Here is a 14904-nt window from a genome sequence, read left to right as displayed (position 1 = left end):
TTCGCTACTGAACTTACATCCATTCGACGGAACGCAGCACGCACATCAGCTGAGCTGCCATCGGCCTTCCTTCCCTGCCTGTGTCCCGCCCTCGCTGACATGTATATATCTCCACAATGTATAGTTTGCAGGAGGGTGTGGTTTGGGCACAATGTGGGCAGGGCTTGGGTGGGACTAACATCTAGACATGTATTCCCTGTTTTACAAGGAATAAACATGTATGTGGGACTGTTCGCATGACAAGATCTGCACATGCTCTTTCCTATGTTCATGTTCTTCTGAAGTGCAGATTTAGTTCAAATCTAACCTGCGTTGCTACTGTACTAGCAGTATTTGGCCTAGAAAATGCTGCACAATTTGAATCAATCATTGAATACCTGTGCAGAAAGGGTGTCAGTTCCCTGAAACACTGGAGATGTCTTAATTTTAGAAAAACATCTGAGTATTATAAATTCTACCTCCTAATTGGCTAGAGATTTTACCTCTTTTGTCTTGTTAAAAGTTTATCTGTGAAATTTCCTATGTAATCTGCATAGGACTTCTCCCAAAACAACCCCACTTCATCCCTTTTGTGGTGGGCAAGCACCCACTGTGTGGTGCCCACCCCTCCCAAGGGCCAAAGCCCTACCCCCAAAGGACTTAGAAAAAAATCCTCTAAAATCCACATACTACCCAAACTATGGATGTAGACTGTGCTACACTCTTTCTGGGAAACTGCTCATTATCTAATCAACATCAGAGTAAGATCAACAAAGAATTCTCAGAACTGGAATACTACATAAGGAATCAATGTACCACTTATCCCCTAAGCAAACAAAACTTCTCCAACAAAAGACAAGCCATCCACCATACACATTTTACCACTCTAAAGAAGAAGAAGAAAGAGGCAAAACTATCCAACCTCCTACATGCCACATGTGGCCAATATTCAGATAACCTGAACTGCAGCACCATTATCAATCTATCCAATACAAATTCAGACAGAGGAAGCTGCCCTTTCATATGGCCTCTTCTTCTAATCCACCAGTCTGCATAGACAAGTCAATTCTGTAGTGACCTGGAAGCCTATTTCTGCTGCCTTTGACTCAAGGAATACTGCTGTACAAACGGATACCAAAACAACCTCAATAGCCAAGAAAAGTTAATATCTTCATCATCTTGACTTATGCTCTTGAAGCCCTCAAGTAATTCCATCAGGAATTTAACAAATTCCACCCGACTATCAGTCTGAGCATACTGGATACTACTGTGTAATTATGTGAGGAACACATAAGAATCACATTATATTGGAAACCCACTGACTGCCATAGATATCTACAGTACATGCTTCCACCTATCTACCACTAGGTCCATTGGCTATAGCTAAGCCCTACTGTACAGTCATATTTGTTCTGCCCCTCTAAGAGAGACTCCCATCTGGAGAAACTACAACATACATTTTTCAGATTATACTATCCTCTCAATGAAGTGAGAAAGCAGGATCAATAGGGCCAATCTGCTATAAGACCATCCCAAACAAGAAAATAGCAGAACAGCCCTGGTTGTCACCCATAACTCCCAGCTAAAACCACTGAAATGTATCATCAATGATCTACAATCCATCCTGGACAATGACCTTCAAAAGGCACGTCAGCATGAAGCTTTTGAATTGGAACTCATCAAAACGCTTGATACTAGGCCTGAATAAGGAAATGTATGGTGCACTTGAGGTGTGAATGGACTTAACTATTCTGAGATCATCTTGTCTTTGTTCTTTTTTACCCACCATGCACTGCCCTTTCCATACCCTGCCCTGAAGTTTCCAATACTTTTTTTTTGAGTCCCTCTCTCTTATCATGCTTCTTCCAGTACATGTACCCATGTGTTGAACTTCACTTCATGCATCTGACAAAGTGGGCTCTGGCCCTCAAAAGCTCATGCCTCAAAAAACTAGCTAGTCTATAAGGTGCCCCCTGCCTCTGTCAATTTCCTCATTCACCTAAGCTTCAGTCTAAATAAAGATATTTATACTGTACTCAATTAGATATTTAAATATTATTTATTCATAAGAGAGGAGAGAATATATTTAGCAAACCCACTGAGTTGATCGTTATCAGTCGTTCTAACATCCACCTTCTTAATGGTATATATGATTTAGACTTAAAAAGATTTAATATGTGTACTACTTTTTCAAGTTTCTTGACTTAATACATTATATCTAAAATTACTACTGCATTTACCATAGCCTGTGCAATTAGGAATTGTCTGTACTCCACCCACATACACTGAATCATCTTTCAGTAACTCAGAATTAGTTGATATAACTTATTCAACAAAAGCCTTTTCCAGAATACAAATTGATAACTAAATCAAAACTAACTAAATAACTAAATCAAAACGACTTGACCTTAAATGTGTGCACATAGGGGAAGGCTGCATTGACAGACCCCTTTTGCAACACCCCTCTTCCTCCGGTGCTTTATTAAGCTTTCAAGTGCTTGTTAATGGTGTCAGCCAAAGATAATATGCAGAGATCACTGTCCACAATTCAAAAAGTGAGTTGTGTTCTGGAACAGTTTAAGCTAATGTCCTCTTTATTTCATGGGAGCCAGTTCTGAGATGTCTCCGTAGCCATCACCTTTGTAGGGTTATTAGTGCTTGCTAATGATGTCACCCAAAGACCATGAAACACTCATAGAAAAGCCCAGCGCCCATAATCTTCCATAAGGCAACTTTCCATATACCAATTTACTATAGACCAATTCTCAATATCTTATATTTTGAATTGTATAGAGTGGACCTCAGCGGCACTCATTGTGCGGCGACGATTCATTTATTAAGAGAACGAAATACTCTTAACTCTCTTAATATGTTATTCAAAGTCGTTAAATTGCGGGAGGATTGTGAAAAATTACAAGAGGACCTTACGAGACTGGGAGACTGGGCGTCTAAATGGCAGATGATGTTTAATGTGAGCAAGTGCAAAGTGATGCATGAGGGAAAGAAGAACCCAAATTATAGCTACGTAATGCAAGGTTCCACTTTAGGAGTCAAGGACCAAGAAAGGGATCTAGGTATCGTCGTTGATGATACGTTGAAACCTTCTGCTCAGTGTGCTGCTGCGGATAAGAAAGCAAATAGAATGTTAGGTATTATTAGGAAAGGAATGGAAAACAAAAATGAGGATGTTATAATACCTTTGTATCGCTCCATGGTGCGACCGCACCTCAAATATTGTGTTCAATTCTGGTTGCCGCATCTCAAAAAAGATATAGTAGAATTAGAAAAGGTGCAGAGAAGGGCGACGAAAATGATAAAGGGGATGGGACGACTTCCCTATGAGGAAAGGCTAAAGCGGCTAGGGCTCTTCAGCTTGGAGAAAAGGCGGCTGAGGGAAGATATGATAGAGGTCTATAAAATAAAGAGTGGAGTTGAACCGGTAGATGTGAAGAGTCTGTTTACGCTTTCCAAAAATATTAGGACTAGGGAGCATGTGATGAAGCTACAATGTAGTAAATTTAAAATGAATCGGAGAAAATTTTTCTTCACTCGATGTGTAATTAAACTTTGGAATTCATTGCCAAAGAATGTGGTAAAGGCGGTTAGCTTAGCAGAGTTTTAAAAAGGTTTGGATGGATTCCTAAAGGAAAAGTCCATAGACCGTTATAAAATGGGGGAAATCCACTATTTCTGGGATAAGCAGTATAAAATGTTTTGTACTTTTTTGGGACCTTACCAGGTATATTGTGACCTGGATTGGCCACTGTTGGAAACAGGATGCTGGGCTTGATGGACCTTTGGTCCTTCCCAGTATGGCAATACTTATGTACTTACGTACTTTGCCTCTTCACTGGTACGTATTTTTCTTCTGTTAAAATATCCCAAATTTACTTATCTTTATTTATCTTATTTATCTTTCAATTATAAATAACTTTAAAGACTTAGAAGAAAAGCAGAAACTTAACTTGTGATATAGTTGTAAACAACTGGGACCACTGGCCGACATGCAGCATGTTTTGCTATGGCTGCATCAAGGTCTGGTCCATGTGTTGACCGCCATCATCAAACCTCTCTTTAAGTACCCAAAGACCATTTGCAGAGCTCTTGACCTTTGATCAGAAAAGTAAAGTATGTTGTGCAAAGGATTTCTATTCTGGAGCAGCTTGTGCCAAATAAGCAGCCCTGACCCCCCTAGTGGTAGAAGTTCAAGATGTGAGATAACTTCTAGAAGGCGTAGACTACAATTTTAAATCAAGGAGCTGCTGGGGCAGGAGCAGCCAAGGATCATTCCTGCAACCATCCTCCTAGCCACCAGAGTGAAGCCCAGTAGTGCAGGCCAGGGTGTAGGTAGATTCTTTTTTTTTTTGGAGGGGGGGAGAAGGGGTTTGGAAAGCGAACAAGGGTATGGAGATTGAAAAGGGATGGGGTGTAGAAGATAGATTTTGGAGACCAATTTGAAAAGGAATCAGGGTGGGAGGGCATTTTTTAAAAACTCTGAATGGGTTCAACTTGGGGCCTACTATCTTTGTGTTGCTGCAGCTATGAACACATCATATTCCCACTTAAAGCAATGGAAAAATAAATGTATTGAGGGATTTGATAACTTGCAGTGCTGAGGAATCAAAGTGCTATTTTACTGTGGGTTAGCAAATAGGCCTCATTATGTGGCTGGGGCTTTGAAGGAATGGGTGAAGGGTGACCTTTACCCCCACTTGGCCACCAGGGATGACAACACATGGAGTGAGCTCTGATAGGTGCGTGAGTTCCCTTTAAAACTTCTTCCTTCATGCAAAACATGGCCATCATCATGCATTGTCATAGATGGGAATGTGCAAAGTAATTTCACCATTGCACTGTGTAATTTTTTTTTTTGACAGAAAATTGCTGTCATGCCTGTTTGCATACATAGGAAAACATTGTGGAAAATGACTGCTAGTACTATAACGTTTACTGAATGTTAGTACATTAGCTTTCTAGTGAATTAGTGGAAAAGGATCTCATTTTGTATGTATCAAGCCACCCTAACTATAGTCTTATCTTGCTAGTAGCAGAGTACTTTTATGTAAGGAAGAAAAAATTTACAGAAATAATGAAAAAAAAAACATCTGAATTGATGATGAGAGTAACAAAGCAATATCAACTATTAAAAGGTGGCTGAAATGTATTTTATCAGCAGATTTGTTATAGAGTAGAGGACCCTGCTGGCTTACTGTAGGGATGGGCATACATTAAATTTGCTTAGAGACGCTTCTGCCAGTAATGACTGTTGAAGCAATGAACACTAGTTCATATGTGAATAAGTCTTGTTTTAATTATTTTTTGTCTAGCTCTCATATATGTCACAAAACTAAATTAAAAAGCAGCATTATATTGTCTATATGGGACATGGCACATCTCTACGTAGAATATCTAGGCTTAGATTATTTCAGACATGGAAGGTGCAGACGGGAAACCAGTATTGTAATATATGTGTATTATTTTAATACATGTATTATATTTTTCCTATAAAGGTAGTGCAATTAGATTGGGGGGGGGGGGGGGGGGGGGGAGAGGAGAAACAATCATCCACAACAGGAGGTGGAAAGGAAGAATCTGGAAAATTGATATATATAAATGTAATTTGGTATTCAGTATTTCTTCCCTGTAATTACTCTGAAAATGAGAAAGCACAAAGTACTCAGAACAATTTGAGACTGCTACAGTGTGGAGTAACAGGCGACATTCCTTTAAATATTGATATCGGCCTACAGGTACCATGTGGTCAGCATAAATTAGCATTCACCAGCCGGCTTGTGTTTTGATCAGCACAAATTATAAATAAAGTACATTCCCTTACAACGGAAAATAGAACTTGCCCCATGGCAGCACGTTGCCAGTTACTCAGCAGGGTGTCTAACAATTAAATTTGATAATACTGAGAAATAGGGCTCTTTATCTGTTTGATCAAGCGTTCAGCATGCATAAGCTGCCAGACTCTAGGTTGTATGTATGAGATCACTGTATACCTTGGGCAAATTAAACGCTGAGCTTGATTTACTAAAGTGTGCTACTATGGTCCAGCATGCTAATGCATTATTAGCAAACAAGTCCAATTGCATAAAATGAGACCTGCAATAAGTAACACTTGTTAACATGCAGCAACACGGTAGTGCTTTCCAGTAAATGTAGCCTTACTCTGACATATGCTGTACTGTAATACATATGTAATTTCAAATGTCTCTGTTAATATCCTCAGATTTCAAAAAAATGGTTCATTAAAAATCTTTTAAATAACCACTTATAAAGACCTCAGCGGTACCTCTTAGGGCTCAAATTTCTCATAGCCCTAAGTTTTACGCACTAACTTCGTTGGTCTAAAATCAATTTAGAAATACATTTAACTTGTAAATATAATACAAAGGGGGGGGGCTGTTTACTAAGGTGCACTAGCGTTTTTAGCGCATGCACAAAATTAGTGCACGGTAACTGTGTACGTGCCCACACAGCGCAGACTAATGGTTAGCGGGCTCTAAAAGCAATAATGCGCCTCTAGTGCAGCTTAGTAACGGGACCCTTATTGTGACAGTTGTAATGCGATTTATATAATACAGTGTCCTTGTGATCTGGTGTATGTCAGACGTACGGGATGCCCAATTAAATGAACGTCAATCCTATGTTATGACAAAACAACTTCAAGCACCTTTAGTGCAACATTGGATTGATTTAGGATATTGTATTACAGATATACATTGGAGAATAATAGATATTATTACTGTTGGGGAGGGGAGGGTGGAAATGTGCAATAGTGGTTACATTTTAGAGAACAGTGGCTTCCTGTGGCTTGAATGCCGAATTAGAGTGGGCATCATACTCTTACCAGGATGAGTTGTGATTGGATGATGTAATGAAGGAGGTGTGTAAGACCTATGTAGCAGGGTAGCGTCCTGTTCCAGGAAGTGGCTGGAGTATGGAGAGGAGTTCACCATCACTGTATCTTCTTGTAGGTAGGAGATTTAAATTTTGAAGAATGTTTTAAGTTTTATGTGTTTAGTCTTATTGTAGGCTTACTGAAGATTTGGAAATCACAAATTTCCAGACTGGAAGTCTGTGGGGGGGTTTTTCCCTGTGATCTGACCCTATGGTTAGAAGGACAACATCTGATATCAAGTAAGATCAAATCTATTCATTTTCCATTTATTCAGCAGTACTGCAGCCCCCGCTCAATCACTACTTTAATTCTATAGCAAAACCCTTATTCCTATCTTAATTCTTTAGTAGCCATGGAAGCAGATTGCCAGAAAATTGTCGACAGAGTCTGCAGTCTCCCGATCCTGAGACTGAGTATAGATTTTAGGAGAAGATGAAATTGACTCTCTGCAGCCTGGCACCACCTCCAGTGACCAAATCAAGACAATGGCATAAACCAATTGCTATTAAATAAACTAGTCTACTAGTTGGGCAAAACTGACATTTTATGATTTTGTTCTTGTTATAATGAGTTTAAACGATGCAGAAGAATATTCCCGGAACATTTAAAAAAAATGATACTAAGGTAGCCTATTGATGGGAAGAGCCAGAATCCATATTTATTGTTTTCCATGTTTACATGCACACTCACCCAAGGCAACTTACAGTAGTGATCCATGGTAGATGGTGGATTAGAGCAGTGATTTTCAACCCAGTTCTCAGGGATCACCTGACCAGTCAGGATTTCAGGATATCCACAATGAATATGCATGAGAGAGATTTGCATGCACTGCCTTTTTGGTATGCAGATCTCTCTTATGCATATTCATTGTGGATATCCTGAAAATCCAACTGGCCAGGTGTTCCCTGAGGTGGCTTGAAAAACACTGGATTAGAGTACAGAGATACAAATGCCACTGTTAAGCAGGACAATATGAGAATCATGTGAAAGCAAGTTCAAAAAGTAGGTTTTCAGTTTGGATTTAAAATTTGAAAGCAGCTGATGAAAGATATTACGAGCTATCTCGTACCATAGGAAAAAAGCCAAAAGGGGGTAAGTCCATTAGATATGTGCTGTAGTGAAACAAGCATATTGAGTTAGGGTCAAAATAGCTAGAGATCAGTGTGAACACATATAGCAGTATATGACAGGGAATGCATTTAAAATATACAAGAAATGAAAATAGCTGCAGGAAAATGTCAAACACTATCTTAAAGAGCAACATGTAATTTGTTTATTGTTCCTGGGGTAAAATCAACTACAAGGTTTTATGTATTTTCATAGTAGAATGAAATTTTTCATCAATCATCTTCTTTCTATGAAAATAACCATCTCATTCATTCCGTGGAACATGCTTAGGCCCCTGTTTACAAATCAAGGCTGTGTCGGCATTGCTGCATGGCTTTGTAAACAGGGGGGTTAGCCAGTTAGGTTTTCAGGGTACCCGCAATGAATATGCATAAGATAAATTTGCTTACAGTGGAGGCAATTAATGTAAATTGATAGAAACATGAAGGCAGATAAAGACCATGTGGCCTATACAGTCTGCCCATCCATGCCGTCTACTCTCCCTTTCACACCCTTAGAGATCCTATGTACTTGTCCCAAGATTTCTTGAATTCAGATATAGTTTTCATCTCCACCACCTCCATAGGGAGGCCGTTTCACGAATTCACTACCCTTCTGTGAAGATGTATTTCCTCAGGTTACTGTCTCTTTTCACCTTCATCCTATGCCCCCTCATTCCAGAGCTTCCTTTCAAATGAAAGAGACGCGCCTCCTGTGCATTTATGCCACATAGGTATGTAAATGTCTCTATCATATCTCCTCTCTCGCACCTTTCTTCCAAATATACATATTAAGATCCTTTGTCATCAAATGCTTCATCAGGAGGACCACTGTCCATTTTGGTAGCCGCTCTCTGAACCAACACCATCCTGTTTATCTTTTGAAGCTGCAGTTTCCAGAATTGTGTATAGTACTCTAAATGAGGTTTCACTAGAGACTTGTACAGGGGGCATTATTACTTTCGTTTTCCTGCTGGCCATTCCAGCTTTACTATTCTCTGTTTCAAAAGTGTTTCCATTACTTACTACAGAAGTCAAACTTACTGTCCTGTAGTTCCCAACTTCTTCCTTCCACTTTTGTGGAGAGGGACCACATCTGCTGTTCTCCAGTCCTCTGGGACCACTCCTGACTCTGGAGAAGCATTGAAAAGGTCAGCCAGCAGAGCCACCAGAACTTCCCTAAGGGGCCCTTTTACTAAGCCACAGTAAAAGGGGCCCTGTGCTAGCAGTGGCAACCATTTTACTGCAGTGGGTAAAAGGTCAAAAAAAAGAAATGGCCATGCGGTAAGTTTGCACTTGCCGTGTGGCCATTTTGGGGGGAGAGCACTTACTGCCACCCATTGAGGTGGCAGTAAGGGCTCCCATGCTAACCCTGCGGTAACACCCTGCCAATATATTTTTTTAAATATTTCCACTAGCGCCAGAAATGGTGCATGCTGGGGGTGGAAATACCACCAGCGCGGTAGTTCCAGGTTGCCACACACAACCCCTTTGTAAAAGGGCCCCTAAGTTCCTGAGAGGTATGATAGGTCTTATTCATATCCATTGTGGTTATCCTTCATATCCAACTGGCAGGGTGTGTCCCAAGGACTGAGTTGAGAATCCCTGATCTAAATGGTGGAAAATCCCTTTTCATAAAATCAGTCCCCAAGACTTAAAAATAAAAGTACGCCCTTATTGCAAACAGAATATAAAATATCACAGATAAAGAAATTGTCAGGCTCCCAAAGAATGCTGAATTAAAGAAATTCACTGCAATACAAAAAAGTCAACAAGTTTTCGTTCAATCAAAAATGCTGTGTTAAGTACAATCAAATAAATTCCTTCGGTTTATCAGCCAGCCTTTGGTTGATGAAAACAAGCCTTGATTTTTTTTTTGACATACATTTCAGTGTATCTACAGAAACAGATACACAGAAACATCAAAGTTGATGACTGATAAATATATCTAGGGCAATATAATCTGCTAATTTTCCCTACTTACCATGATAACGCCTATTTTGTTTGGTCTCTGGCTTCATCCGTGCTTTGTCACACTAAGGACTGAGATGTACAGAACTCTGGTGCTCTAAGGAACAGCACCAGAAAAACACAGGCTCATTAACGAGATGGAATTACCAACCAATGCACAACACTAACAGAATGCAAATTATATGCATGCTGTAAGTGTTGAACCAAACACTTCAATTCACAACTGTCTCGCTGGTAAAAATTATACAATAGAACATAAAACAAACCAGAGTACAATCTTATAGAGTATTATGGGAGGACTGACCCCAAAGTACCTCAAAAACATATATGATAAATTTAAATTTTGTGATGAAGGAGAAGTCCTCAGAGTGTTAACTCACCCAAGCGAAGCAGTACCCAGAGGTAAGTTCTGCTTCTAAGAGTGGACAAGTTTCTCGATCATTGGATGTCTCCAATTTTTAATGTGATAAACAAGCACAACCAGTGCTAATCAAATTTTATCGTGACAACCCTTCACCTCAAGAAAATAATGAAAATATAACTTTGAGGTCTGACCTCTCACATCCTCAATCAACCTCATACACACTACTCACTTCTCTCACTTCTCTCTTCTATTGTCATGCATCATTCGTTATATATCAACGGCCTAGGAATGTATATGCTAAACCAGTTTCAAAATAAGTCTATGAAAAATAGAACTATAGAAAGTTGCCTAAAAATGATCTTACAGACTTATTTGTTTTAGAGATACCAAAAAACATTAACCATAGGATATTATCTAATATACACGTTTCATATGTTAAATAACTTACCACCCGTTAACATAGGTGCCAGGTAAGGGACTTGCTGCAGCATGGTATGAGTGCCTGGTATGAGTGCTGCCAGATACCAGAGATATGTTTTGGGGGGTAGGGGGAGGAAAAGGTGCTGGGTGAGGGACTTGCTGCAGCATGTGGTTTTTTTTTTTAATGTAAACTTTTCTATCAGTGCCTGAGCCAATCACCACTCAGACACTGGCAGGAGCGTTATCACTGAGGATTGCAGCATTAATTTACATGCTCATTACTTTGAGCACGTCATGTCAAGTTTTCTGCACAGGTTGTTCCATGAACCTTTCAGCATCGGCCTCCTGATTCTCAGACCACTGTAATAACTATTAGGTTACTCTTCCACTCCATCAACACTTTTGAAATAATGTCCAGGACAATTCTGTAATCTAGGCACCTGAATTTACACACCCCTTGCTCACGTAAATACATAGAATACTAGCATTTACGGGCTTGTGTGTACACTTACCCGTCAGTGTGCCCCAGGTTGCCTAAGTGTTATTCTACAATGGTACATATAAATATCATAGTGTGTAAATGCAAGATGGGGCACATTCATGGGTGGGGCTTTCCATATACATATATAACTTAGAGTACTGTACGTTATGAGCATCCCTGCCGTATTTAGGCAACCACAGTTATGCCAGGTGGGTTCCAGTAGTATTACTGGGTGCCCAGATGCGATTACAGAATAGGTTCTCACCACACTTATAGAATTGTACCCGTATTTCTTAAAATTCATAATGTGCCAGCGAAAATGGCCACATAAGTAGATGCAAAGGTTTGTGTGCTAATTTAAGTGGCACATAGAGATACTCATTTGCATATTTAATTTCTCATTAACATACATGAATCTGGCATGAATAGAAGCAGGAGCATCAAATTCTTTCTGTGTCGTGAAGGCACAGTGGAACGGCCTTAATTCTTACAGACCAATCTGTACATTGTCATTTTATTTTATTGTTGTTACTTTCAAGGCCACTTTTACCAATGGGCAAAGGAAGTAGCTGCCCCAAACCCCTGCATAAAGGGGGCCCAGTCATCCATTGGTAAATTCAGCTCAGAGTCTGAAATCTCTATTTTCCTCTCCTCCCTGCCCACGGCGGGTCCTACATCTCTTTCACCCTCTCCCCCTTTCCATTTCTGACCCTGACAGCGATTACCTCAAGCTGTGTCCATCCAGTGTTGGGGCCTTCTCTCAGACGGGCCCTGCCTTCGCATCACAGTAGATGGAGCCCTGCAGACAGAAGGTTCCAATGCTGGCCGGACGTAGCTTTAGGTAATCGCTATTGGGACTGAAGGCTCAAATGGAAGACCGAGGGGAATGGGGAAAGGATTAAAGAGATGCAGGACCTGTGGGAGGAGCAAGGAGGGGGAATATTACAGATTGGAGGAATAGGGGAGAAATGCCAGACCAGGAGGAAGAAGTGGGGAGAGAGAGGGAAAGATACTGGCCTTGGGGTGGCACAAAAGAAAGAGAAACGGGAGAAGTTGAATATAGGGAGAGACGGGAACACAGAGGGGCAATGTTGGGCAAGGAAGGGATGGGGACAGTGGGAGACAGAGGGGCAATGCTGGAAAAGGGAAGACATAGGAGCACAGAGGGACAATGCTGGGAATAGGAGTGGATTGGGGCACAGAGAGGACAGATGCTGAACATGGAGGGGAGGTTAAGGACAGGGACATAGAGGGAAGATGGATGGTGAACATGGAGAGAGAAGAAATGATAAAGGGACAGGAAACCCACCCCCACCCCCCAGCAAATTAGAATATTACAATAACAATATTCCTTTAAAAAAAACCTAGGAAAAAAGCAGAAGACAGACACTGGGATCAAAGTGAATGGAAAAATAAAATACTCAGGCAACAAAGGTAGAAAAAAGTATTTGATTTTGAATTTATTAATTGCAATATGGCAGCTTTGGAAAATGTGCATCTCTGATATCTTGCATTTCTCTCTGCTGTATATTAACAGTTTGACTTCTTTAGGTTCCAGTTCAGTTTTTTTTCTCTTAATATAACTGTTAACTGATCTGTGGTCACTTGTTTCATATTTGCTGAAGGTCTGTGTTTTTTCGCATGTGACTATGGCGCAGTATTCCACTAGCATGTAATTACTATGTAGAGGTTTGAAGCAGTTTCGACTCTTCTGTTTTCTCACTAGTTGGTGTATTGGAGTTTTAGGAATCATGTAATATTTACAGTGCTGCCTTTTCATGGATAAGATTGTGGCTTTTTGAGTCCTGGGAGTTAGTGTTGTTAGGGTGTGGTAAGGTTCTGAGTGTGTTTTTGCACAAGTTTATGCATAGTATTTTTTGTAGTGGAAGGATTGTGTGTTGGTCTTACTGAATTTGTATCAAATTATTAATATAATTTTAGTCTGTTATAATATCAGATTGGGGTTTTAGAACATTTTACAGATCTGATGTGTGTTGAAGTGGTTCTGTAAAGCAGACTTGGGTCTGATCAGGTTTAAATTATGAGACAGTACCACTTAGGGGTCTTTATGGAAAGAATTCAACTATATTTAGATGTGTATATGATTTAGTGTTAAGTACTTGAAATAACTGAGCTTAAAATATGTAACATGCCATGATAGCCAGCAGTCCTTCCTCAGGCCCTAGTCCCTTCACAGCCATGTCAAATTTATACACCGAATGCACCAAGAGAAAAACCTTACTCATTGGCCTTCAATCTCACTCTTCGGAATGGACTGCTCTCAGCATCGCTGCATCCTGGTCCAGCATCTTCCTTCCCTCCCTTCTCTTCTCCAGTATAGGGTTACCTTACCACGTAATGGACATAAGTCTTCTGCTCCATGATTCCCTAATGTGTCTGTTCCACATGAACTTTATTTTACCACAACATCACTTTGTATTTGTTCATACTGGAGTCGACGAACGCCTCTCCGGTACTATGTAAGCCACATTGAGCCTGCAAATAGGTGGGAAAATGTGGGATACAAATGTAACAAATAAAATAAAATAAAAAAAAGAGGACATAAAAGATAAAATGCTGTCCTGCCCCAGACCACCCCTGCTGCACAGTCACCTTAATCCCCGAAGAAAGCCAGGTTCTATTAACAATGAAAATATTGGTAAAAGTAACAAATGCATTTTCTTCCATAATCTAAATAAACTTAGAAAAGATGTACATTTCTAAAAAAAGCAAACATTCATGAGCAGCATATTCCCATTTCCTCTCCATTCCCTTCTATCCATGTGCTTCATTTCCCCCTTTTCCCTTCCCTCCGCTCCATGTACAGCATGTCCCCTTCTCTTCTTCCTTCCTTCACATCCATGAGCAGTTTGTCCCCTCCCCTCCCAGGCCTACCTTGCAGCCCTGGTGGTCTAGTGACTTCTTTGGGGCAGGAAAGAACACTTTCTCCTGCCCACTGCCGCTGACCTCCCCACTGCCACTGCTTCTTGAAAATGGCTGCTGAGACTTCAAGCGGCAGCCTCGTGAGACTTTTAAAACAAACAGGAGGAAATATTTTTTCACTCAAAGAATACTTAAGCTCTGGAACTGGTTGTCAGAGGATGTGGTAACAGTGGTTAGCATATCTGAGATTTTAAAAGTTTTGGACAAGTTCCTGGAGGAAAAGTCCATAATCTGCTACTGAGACAGACATGGGGAAGCCACTGCTTGCCCTGGGATTGGGAACGTGGAATGTTGCTACTATTTTGGGTTTCTACCAGTTACTTGTGTCCTGGATTGTCCACTGTTGGAAGCAGGATACTGGGCTAGATAGATTATCGGTCTAGCCCAGTATGATTATTCTTATGTTCTTCTTATTAGCAGCCCTATCTTTGTCCAGTTTAACTTATCCGGTTAAAAGCTGAATAACACACACACACGCACAGCTCTGGAACGCATTACCACGTAACCTAAAAGCGGTCCATGAACTAACCAACTTCTGGAAACTACTAAAGACCCATCTCTTCGACAAGACTTATCACAAAGACTAAGTCATGTGACACTCACACTTATACCATGAATGTAAATCAATGCCTTCTGTCTCTTTCTTTTATGCATTCCATTACCATCCAACACAAACCCTGCTGTAACTCCAAATGCTTAACCTCTTCTCATTTCCACTATCCATGATGTATTA

General features: G+C 40.4%; 1 protein-coding gene across 1 annotated transcript in view; it reads left to right on the top strand.

Moving 5' to 3' along the window:
* Positions 1-14904, top strand: part of MOCOS (molybdenum cofactor sulfurase) — a 482379-nt gene that overhangs the window by 30811 nt on the left and 436664 nt on the right. The gene's annotated exons all lie outside the window — the stretch shown is intronic.

The sequence above is a fragment of the Microcaecilia unicolor genome, chromosome 1 (assembly GCF_901765095.1).
Source record: "Microcaecilia unicolor chromosome 1, aMicUni1.1, whole genome shotgun sequence".
Lineage (NCBI taxonomy): Eukaryota > Metazoa > Chordata > Amphibia > Gymnophiona > Siphonopidae > Microcaecilia > Microcaecilia unicolor.
This window is presented reverse-complemented; position numbering and strand designations above follow the sequence as displayed.